Source organism: Schistocerca gregaria, chromosome 7, assembly GCF_023897955.1.
Source record: "Schistocerca gregaria isolate iqSchGreg1 chromosome 7, iqSchGreg1.2, whole genome shotgun sequence".
In the NCBI taxonomy this organism is placed as follows: Eukaryota; Metazoa; Arthropoda; class Insecta; order Orthoptera; family Acrididae; genus Schistocerca; species Schistocerca gregaria.
This window is the reverse complement of record NC_064926.1, coordinates 573,660,052-573,670,088: the sequence shown is the minus strand read 5'-3', so window position 1 is coordinate 573,670,088 and position 10,037 is coordinate 573,660,052. Positions and strand designations below refer to the sequence as shown.

The following is a 10,037-nucleotide window of genomic DNA, read 5'->3' as shown; positions in this document are numbered from 1 at the left end:
CGACTCACGCCCGGTACTCACAGCTTCACTTCTGCCAGTATCCGTCTCCTACCTTCCAAACTTTACAGAAGCTCTTCTGCGAACCTTGCAGAACTAGCACTCCTGAAAGAAAGGATACTGCGGAGACATGGCTTAGCCACAGCCTGGGGGATGTTTCCAGAATGAGATTTTCACTCTGCAGCGGAGTGTGCGCTGATATGAAACTTCCTGGCAGATTAAAACTGTGTGCCCGACCGAGACTCGAACTCGGGACCTTTGCCTTTCGCGAGCAAGTGCTCTACCAACTGAGCTACCGAAGCACGACTCACGCCCGGTACTCACAGCTTCACTTCTGCCAGTATCCGTCTCCTACCTTCCAAACTTTACAGAAGCTCTTCTGCGAACCTTGCAGAACTAGCACTCCTGAAAGAAAGGATACTGCGGAGACATGGCTTAGCCACAGCCTGGGGGATGTTTCCAGAATGAGATTTTCACTCTGCAGCGGAGTGTGCGCTGATATGAAACTTCCTGGCAGATTAAAACTGTGTGCCCGACCGAGACTCGAACTCGGGACCTTTGCCTTTCGCGGGCAAGTGCTCTACCAACTGAGCTACCGAAGCACGACTCACGCCCGGTACTCACAGCTTCACTTCTGCCAGTATCCGTCTCCTACTTTCCAAACTTTACAGAAGCTCTTCTGCGAACCTTGCAGAACTAGCACTCCTGAAAGAAAGGATACTGCGGAGACATGGCTTAGCCACAGCCTGGGGGATGTTTCCAGAATGAGATTTTCACTCTGCAGCGGAGTGTGCGCTGATATGAAACTTCCTGGCAGATTAAAACTGTGTGCCCGACCGAGACTCGAACTCGGGACCTTTGCCTTTCGCGGGCAAGTGCTCTACCAACTGAGCTACCGAAGCACGACTCACGCCCGGTACTCACAGCTTCACTTCTGCCAGTATCCGTCTCCTACCTTCCAAACTTTACAGAAGCTCTTCTGCGAACCTTGCAGAACTAGCACTCCTGAAAGAAAGGATACTGCGGAGACATGGCTTAGCCACAGCCTGGGGGATGTTTCCAGAATGAGATTTTCACTCTGCAGCGGAGTGTGCGCTGATATGAAACTTCCTGGCAGATTAAAACTGTGTGCCCGACCGAGACTCGAACTCGGGACCTTTGCCTTTCGCGAGCAAGTGCTCTACCAACTGAGCTACCGAAGCACGACTCACGCCCGGTACTCACAGCTTCACTTCTGCCAGTATCCGTCTCCTACCTTCCAAACTTTACAGAAGCTCTTCTGCGAACCTTGCAGAACTAGCACTCCTGAAAGAAAGGATACTGCGGAGACATGGCTTAGCCACAGCCTGGGGGATGTTTCCAGAATGAGATTTTCACTCTGCAGCGGAGTGTGCGCTGATATGAAACTTCCTGGCAGATTAAAACTGTGTGCCCGACCGAGACTCGAACTCGGGACCTTTGCCTTTCGCGGGCAAGTGCTCTACCAACTGAGCTACCGAAGCACGACTCACGCCCGGTACTCACAGCTTCACTTCTGCCAGTATCCGTCTCCTACTTTCCAAACTTTACAGAAGCTCTTCTGCGAACCTTGCAGAACTAGCACTCCTGAAAGAAAGGATACTGCGGAGACATGGCTTAGCCACAGCCTGGGGGATGTTTCCAGAATGAGATTTTCACTCTGCAGCGGAGTGTGCGCTGATATGAAACTTCCTGGCAGATTAAAACTGTGTGCCCGACCGAGACTCGAACTCGGGACCTTTGCCTTTCGCGGGCAAGTGCTCTACCAACTGAGCTACCGAAGCACGACTCACGCCCGGTACTCACAGCTTCACTTCTGCCAGTATCCGTCTCCTACCTTCCAAACTTTACAGAAGCTCTTCTGCGAACCTTGCAGAACTAGCACTCCTGAAAGAAAGGATACTGCGGAGACATGGCTTAGCCACAGCCTGGGGGATGTTTCCAGAATGAGATTTTCACTCTGCAGCGGAGTGTGCGCTGATATGAAACTTCCTGGCAGATTAAAACTGTGTGCCCGACCGAGACTCGAACTCGGGACCTTTGCCTTTCGCGGGCAAGTGCTCTACCAACTGAGCTACCGAAGCACGACTCACGCCCGGTACTCACAGCTTCACTTCTGCCAGTATCCGTCTCCTACCTTCCAAACTTTACAGAAGCTCTTCTGCGAACCTTGCAGAACTAGCACTCCTGAAAGAAAGGATACTGCGGAGACATGGCTTAGCCACAGCCTGGGGGATGTTTCCAGAATGAGATTTTCACTCTGCAGCGGAGTGTGCGCTGATATGAAACTTCCTGGCAGATTAAAACTGTGTGCCCGACCGAGACTCGAACTCGGGACCTTTGCCTTTCGCGAGCAAGTGCTCTACCAACTGAGCTACCGAAGCACGACTCACGCCCGGTACTCACAGCTTCACTTCTGCCAGTATCCGTCTCCTACCTTCCAAACTTTACAGAAGCTCTTCTGCGAACCTTGCAGAACTAGCACTCCTGAAAGAAAGGATACTGCGGAGACATGGCTTAGCCACAGCCTGGGGGATGTTTCCAGAATGAGATTTTCACTCTGCAGCGGAGTGTGCGCTGATATGAAACTTCCTGGCAGATTAAAACTGTGTGCCCGACCGAGACTCGAACTCGGGACCTTTGCCTTTCGCGGGCAAGTGCTCTACCAACTGAGCTACCGAAGCACGACTCACGCCCGGTACTCACAGCTTCACTTCTGCCAGTATCCGTCTCCTACTTTCCAAACTTTACAGAAGCTCTTCTGCGAACCTTGCAGAACTAGCACTCCTGAAAGAAAGGATACTGCGGAGACATGGCTTAGCCACAGCCTGGGGGATGTTTCCAGAATGAGATTTTCACTCTGCAGCGGAGTGTGCGCTGATATGAAACTTCCTGGCAGATTAAAACTGTGTGCCCGACCGAGACTCGAACTCGGGACCTTTGCCTTTCGCGGGCAAGTGCTCTACCAACTGAGCTACCGAAGCACGACTCACGCCCGGTACTCACAGCTTCACTTCTGCCAGTATCCGTCTCCTACCTTCCAAACTTTACAGAAGCTCTTCTGCGAACCTTGCAGAACTAGCACTCCTGAAAGAAAGGATACTGCGGAGACATGGCTTAGCCACAGCCTGGGGGATGTTTCCAGAATGAGATTTTCACTCTGCAGCGGAGTGTGCGCTGATATGAAACTTCCTGGCAGATTAAAACTGTGTGCCCGACCGAGACTCGAACTCGGGACCTTTGCCTTTCGCGGGCAAGTGCTCTACCAACTGAGCTACCGAAGCACGACTCACGCCCGGTACTCACAGCTTCACTTCTGCCAGTATCCGTCTCCTACCTTCCAAACTTTACAGAAGCTCTTCTGCGAACCTTGCAGAACTAGCACTCCTGAAAGAAAGGATACTGCGGAGACATGGCTTAGCCATAGCCTGGGGGATGTTTCCAGAATGAGATTTTCACTCTGCAGCGGAGTGTGCGCTGATATGAAACTTCCTGGCAGATTAAAACTGTGTGCCCGACCGAGACTCGAACTCGGGACCTTTGCCTTTCGCGGGCAAGTGCTCTACCAACTGAGCTACCGAAGCACGACTCACGCCCGGTACTCACAGCTTCACTTCTGCCAGTATCCGTCTCCTACCTTCCAAACTTTACAGAAGCTCTTCAGCGAACCTTGCAGAACTAGCACTCCTAAAAGAAAGGATACTGCGGAGACATGGCTTAGCCACAGCCTGGGGGATGTTTCCAGAATGAGATTTTCACTCTGCAGCGGAGTGTGCGCTGATATGAAACTTCCTGGCAGATTAAAACTGTGTGCCCGACCGAGACTCGAACTCGGGACCTTTGCCTTTCGCGGGCAACTGCTCTACCAACTGAGCTACCGAAGCACGACTCACGCCCGGTACTCACAGCTTCACTTCTGCCAGTATCCGTCTCCTACCTTCCAAACTTTACAGAAGTTCTGCAAGGTTCGCAGAAGAGCTTCTGTAAAGTTTGGAAGGTAGGAGACGGATACTGGCAGAAGTGAAGCTGTGAGTACCGGGCGTGAGTCGTGCTTCGGTAGCTCAGTTGGCAGAGCACTTGCCCGCGAAAGGCAAAGGTCCCGAGTTCGAGTCTCGGTCGGGCACACAGTTTTAATCTGCCAGGAAGTTTCATATCAGCGCACACTCCGCTGCAGAGTGAAAATCTCATTCTCATTTCACTTTTGTTTATCATGAGGTAAGTACATCGACTTTTGCAGAACTTAGCTTTCGGAGGACGATAACTACGACACTTCTACAGAGATTATCTTTTGTAGGGATTTTTGAAAGTCAGATTGCGTTGCGCTAAAAAACATTGTGTGTCAGTTTAAGCACAGTCATGTTTAGTTTTTCTAAGGGGACGTTTCAGTTTCTACATCTGAAACATGATGTCTGTCAAAGTTTCGCGCCAATAGCATAAGAATAGCGTCACTGTGAGGATGCAAATCAGGTTTGCTTTAAATGCATGCTTTTACGGTCGTGAGCGTTCGTTCCAGATGGGACATGGTGAGTTGATGGTAACCACGAATGACTTTAAGCAGACAAAGACGCTATTATCAGCAGCTCGCTTAGTTTGAACAAGGTTGTGTAAAAGGGCTAGAAGAAGCTGGATGTTCCTTCTGTGATACTGCGGAAAGACTTGGCAGGAATGCAGCCACTGTACGTGATTACTGGCAGTGGTGGTCACTAGGATGTACGGTCGCAATAGGATCGGGCTCCCTTCTGCCACGTGGCGCTACCGAGAGGGAAGATCTCGTTTTCGGCATGTGGCTCTGGACCATCGTACTGCGTCTGCAGCAACAATCTCAGCAGCAGGTGGCACCACAGTGACACAAGGAACTGTTACAAATCAGGACAGCTCGGAGCCAGACGATCTGCAGCGTGCATTCCACTGAGCTCAAGCCACGACATTTGTGACTTTAGTGTGTCAAGCGGGAGCTCCTTGGCTGGCAGTTAGGAGGTCTGCTGAGTTTTACGATGAAATCTGATTCTGCCTGGGTGCCCGTGACGGCCGTGTGTTTGTTAGGAGGAGGCCGGCCGAGGGCGTGCAGCCGAGCTGTCTGCATGCTAGGCACTCTGCAGCTGCTCCTGGAGTTGCGGTGTAGGGCTGTGATTTCGTGCAACAGCGGGAGTACTCTCACGGTTATCGCAAGCACACTGACTGCAAATTTGTAAGTCAGTCTGGTCATTCGACCTGTTGTGCTGACATCCATGATCAGTGTTCATGCGTGTTTTCCAACAGGATAACGGTCGCCCACATAGCGCTGTTGTAGCGTAACATGCTCTACAGTGTGTCGACGTGTCGCATTGGCCTGTTCGGTCACCAGATGTGCCTCCTCTCGAGCACACGTGGGACATCATCGGACGACCATTCCCGCATCATCCACAAACAGCATTAACCGTCCCTGTACTGACCAACCAAGTGCAACACGATTGGAACTCCGACCCGGAAACTGACATCCGGAACCTGTACAACACAATTCATGCACGTCTGCGTGCTTTCATTCATCATTCTGGCGGTTATACGGGTTATTAATGTACCAGAATTTCACATTTAAAACTGCTTATCTCGCGTTTATGTTAAACTGTGGCCTTGCATTTTTAATCACTTGTATATGTTACCCAGACAAATGTGTTCCCGAAATTTCATTACTCTACATTACATACTTTTTGATGTTGCAATTTTATTTCCGTCCGTGTATGTTATTTATTGTGTTTTCGTCAAGATATCGATATGTATTCTTTATTGGTGCGAAGTGACGAGCTTTTTGTAAATCTAAGAAAATCATGACTGTTATATAGGGAATATAGCTTCTGCACAGACCGGCCTGCGTTAAAGCCACCCTCTTGTTCTCCTATTACACTCTCATCAGCCCGAACGTTATGACCACCGATATAAACCTGTCCAGGCGATAGCAGCGTCACTTGGCGAGGAATGGCTGATAGACACGCTTCCGGAGCATGTAGTATCAGTGAGGGTGCTGTCCAGATGTAAAACGGGGAAGACGCGCGATCTATCTGAGTTGGATCAAGGGCAGACAGACTGTGATGCCCCAGAGGCTCGGCACTGACATTTCGGAAACTGCACGACTTGTCGGGTGTTCGAGGAATGCAGCGGTGAGTGTCTTCAACAAATGGCGAAACTAAGGTGAAACCAAGTCCATACGTCGTGGGAGTGGATGGTCACCTCTCATTACAGGTGTCAGACGTCGTAGGCTTAGCAGATTGGTAAAACAAGACAGGCTGCGAACTGAGACGGAACTAACATCAGACTTTAATGAAAGGCAGAGTAGAATTGTGTTGAACACACAGTGCACCGAACTCTCCTAAGAGAGGCCTCTGCAGTGGACGACCCATGCATGTTTGAATGCTGACATCACGACATCGGCAACTGTGACTGAAATTGGCTCGTGACCATCAGCGCTGCACATTGGCGCAGTGGCAGAACGTTGCACGGTCTGATGAATCCCGATACCTTCATCATGAAGCCGATGGGAGGGCGTGACTCCGTCGTCATCCAGGGCAACAGCTCGTTGACAGCTACACTGTGGGACCGAGACAAGCTGGCGGTGGCTCCATTATGTTCTGGGGAACACTCATGTGGGCCTCCATGGGTCCAGTGGAGCTCGTGCAAGACACTATGATGGCCACAGAGTATCGTACACTGGTTGCAGACCACATACACCCCTTCACGACGATCCTGTTTCCCGACGGCAGTGGCAGTTTTCAACAAGATAATGCGCCATATCAAAAGGTCAGGAGTATGATGGAGTGGTTCGAGGAACACAGTGGCGAGTTACACTTGATGTTCTGGCCTTCCAACCCTCTGCCCGGAATTTACGGGAATTGGATGATTTGTGTGCGCATATGTGGTGCTAACTGCGCCCAGTGACTTAACGAGACCTCGCTGCTTGCATGCTATGAGACGTCGCCGCTGTTATCCGTGTCAAAGGTGGACATACCGGTTATTAGATAGGAGGTCATAATGTGCTGGCTGATCTGCGTAATTTCACTCTCCATGCATCTGTGCAAGCCGAAATACCTCTTTCTCTTGTATCTTCATTGTATACGCGAGATACACGATGCTGGCAGCTTCTTCCAGTTAGGGACCAATGCCTGGCAGTAGCACGAACTGAACCGTGACCCTCTGGACGACCGACGGATGCGCTCATCACTCAGAAACGGAATCGACCCGTTCACCTCCATTTGCTGTTTGGAAAACATCGTTATTTTCAGGCAAACCGCAACACACAAAATGTTTTGTTGGAAGGAGTAACCTGGTAATCACATTTTACCGAAGCACGGGCAGAGAAATGTCGCGGTGTTTGTGACTCTGGCAGCGAGACGGTGGGCAGCGTCTCGAGACTGTGTGGAACGGTGATGACGCGGCAGCCGAAACGTCACACCAGGAGCAGCAGGCGGGGGTCGCCGCCTCGGTATCGGCAGAGCGCGGGGGCGGCCGGGCAGGCGTCTATCTGCGGAACAATTCGCAGCCAGCAGAGCGCACGGGGGCGCAGAGGGGGCGGGAATAGCCTGGGTGAGGAGGGGGGGGCGGGGCAGAGGAGGGGAGACGGCGGGGGGGGGGGGGGCAGCCGAGGAGGAGCCACGGCAGCGGCGCGCAAGATATGACATTCAGCAGCGCAGTGCGGGCCCGAGAGAGACAGAGAGCGGCTCAAGTATTGGTTATGGCCCCGGAAGAGCAGCGCAGATAAGGGCGCAATAAAGCTGAAGAGAGAAGAATTAGGGGCGGTGGAGAGGCTTAAGGGGCCTCTGCGAAGTGAGGCGGAGAAAAGGGAGTGGCAATAAAAGGGAGGGAGGCCGGCCGCGGCTCCTCCGCCACCGCCGCCGCCCCCGCCGCCCACGTGCAGACACATCGCTCCCTGACGGTGGGCGGCACGCGACCCGGCCCCAGCCACGGCGCTGTCTGCCCGGATTACCCGCTTATGCCGTCCCTGCGCACGAGGCGGTCACGCAGCCCTCACAACGACAGTAGGTGTAAACCTCCTTCCCTCCCTACGCGGCGTCCTTTGTCCAGTCACTGCCGCGCCGGGACAGGTACGGTACTTCTCCAGTTTCGTGGAGAACCAACTGTACCGTTATATAGGCTACTTTTAATGTTGTGTAAGGAGGGCTGGGCTACGGAGTGTTGCTGGACAGGAGCAGTAATGATTACTGAGCAGATAACGCGGCAAACAGAAAATTTACTTAACTTCTGTTTCTCCAAGCGAACGAGGACATTCAAGTGGTTCAAATGGCTCTGAGCACTATGGGACTTAACATCTGAGGTTAAGAGTCCCCTAGAACTCAGAACTACTTAAACCTAACTAACCTAAGGACATCACACACATCCATGCCCGAGGCAGGATTCGAACCTGCGACCTCAGTGGTCGCGCAGTTCCAGACTCAAGCCCCTAGAAAACCTCGGCCACAAAGGCCGGCCATTAAAAATAATGCAGTGACGAACAGTCCATCTATTACAACAGCAACAACGATACAGTGAATACCAGGCGGCATCTGCGTAGCTTCTGTAATTTTTTCTCGAAACTCTTTCATTCGTCCCTGTTTCTATACGAAAAAACGCTGTGGAATTACGGGTCTGCCTTGATGCTAAACCCTCAAGTTATTTATTTATTCTCAAACTAGTGTCAGTGACAAATATCGCAATCATCAGTGGGTTCTTTGATTCTAAAACATGCAGAAATAACAACATGACAACATGTCACTTCTATCACAGCGTGCTAAACAAACAGTTCAAAGAGCTTCTACATCTACATCTACATGGTTATTCTGCAATTCACACGTAAGTGCCTGCCAGAGGGTTCATTGAACCATTTTAATACTACTTCTCTACCATTCCCCTCGCGAATGGCGCATGGGAAAAAGGAACACCTAAATCTTTCCGTGTGACATCTGATTTTATTATGATGACCATTTCTCCCTACGTAGGTGGATATCAACAAAATATTTTCGCATTCGGAAGAGAAAGTTGGTGATTCAAATTTCGTAAATACACTCCTGGAAATTGAAATAAGAACACCGTGAATTCATTGTTCCAGGAAGGGGAAACTTTATTGACACATTCCTGGGGTCAGATACATCACATGATCACACTGACAGAACCACAGGCACATAGACACAGGCAACAGAGCATGCACAATGTCGGCACTAGTACAGTGTATATCCACCTTTCGCAGCAATGCAGGCTGCTATTCTCCCATGGAGACGATCGTAGAGATGCTGGATGTAGTCCTGTGGAACGGCTTGCCATGCCATTTCCACCTGGCGCCTCAGTTGGACCAGCGTTCGTGCTGGACGTGCAGACCGCTTGAGACGACGCTTCATCCAGTCCCAAACATGCTCAATGGGGGACGGATCCGGAGATCTTGCTGGCCAGGGTAGTTGACTTAGACCTTCTAGAGCACGTTGGGTGGCACGGGATACATGCGGACGTGCATTGTCCTGTTAGAACAGCAAGTTCCCTTGCCGGTCTAGAAATGGTAGAACGATGGGTTCGATGACGGTTTGGATGTACCGCGCACTATTCAGTGTCCCCTCGACGATCACCAGAGGTGTACGGCCAGTGTAAAAATCGCTCCCCACACCATGATGCCGGGTGTTGGCCCTGTGTGCCTCGGTCGTATGCAGTCCTGATTGTGGCGCTCACCTGCACGGCGCCAAACACGCATACGACCATCATTGGCACCAAGGCAGAAGCGACTCTCATCGCTGAAGACGACACGTCTCCATTCGTCCCTCCATTCACGCCTGTCGCGACACCACTGGAGGCGGGTTGCACGATGTTGGGGCGTGAGCGGAAGACGGCCTAACGGTGTGCGGGACCGTAGCCCAGTTTCATGGAGACGGTTCCGAATGGTCCTCGCCGATACCCCAGGAGCAACAGTGTCCCTAATTTGCTGGGAAGTGGCGGTGCGGTCCCCTACGGCACTGCGTAGGATCCTACGGTCTTGGCGTGCATCCGTGCATCGCTGCGGTTTGGTCCCAGGT

At 51.6% G+C, this 10,037-nt stretch overlaps 1 non-coding gene across 1 annotated transcript; it reads right to left on the bottom strand.

Moving 5' to 3' along the window:
* Positions 1 to 3,825: 3,825 nt before the first annotated feature.
* On the bottom strand, positions 3,826 to 3,900 carry Trnas-cga (transfer RNA serine (anticodon CGA)). Its single transcript has one exon. It is a non-coding gene; the product is annotated as a tRNA-Ser (tRNA).
* Positions 3,901 to 10,037: the final 6,137 nt, after the last annotated feature.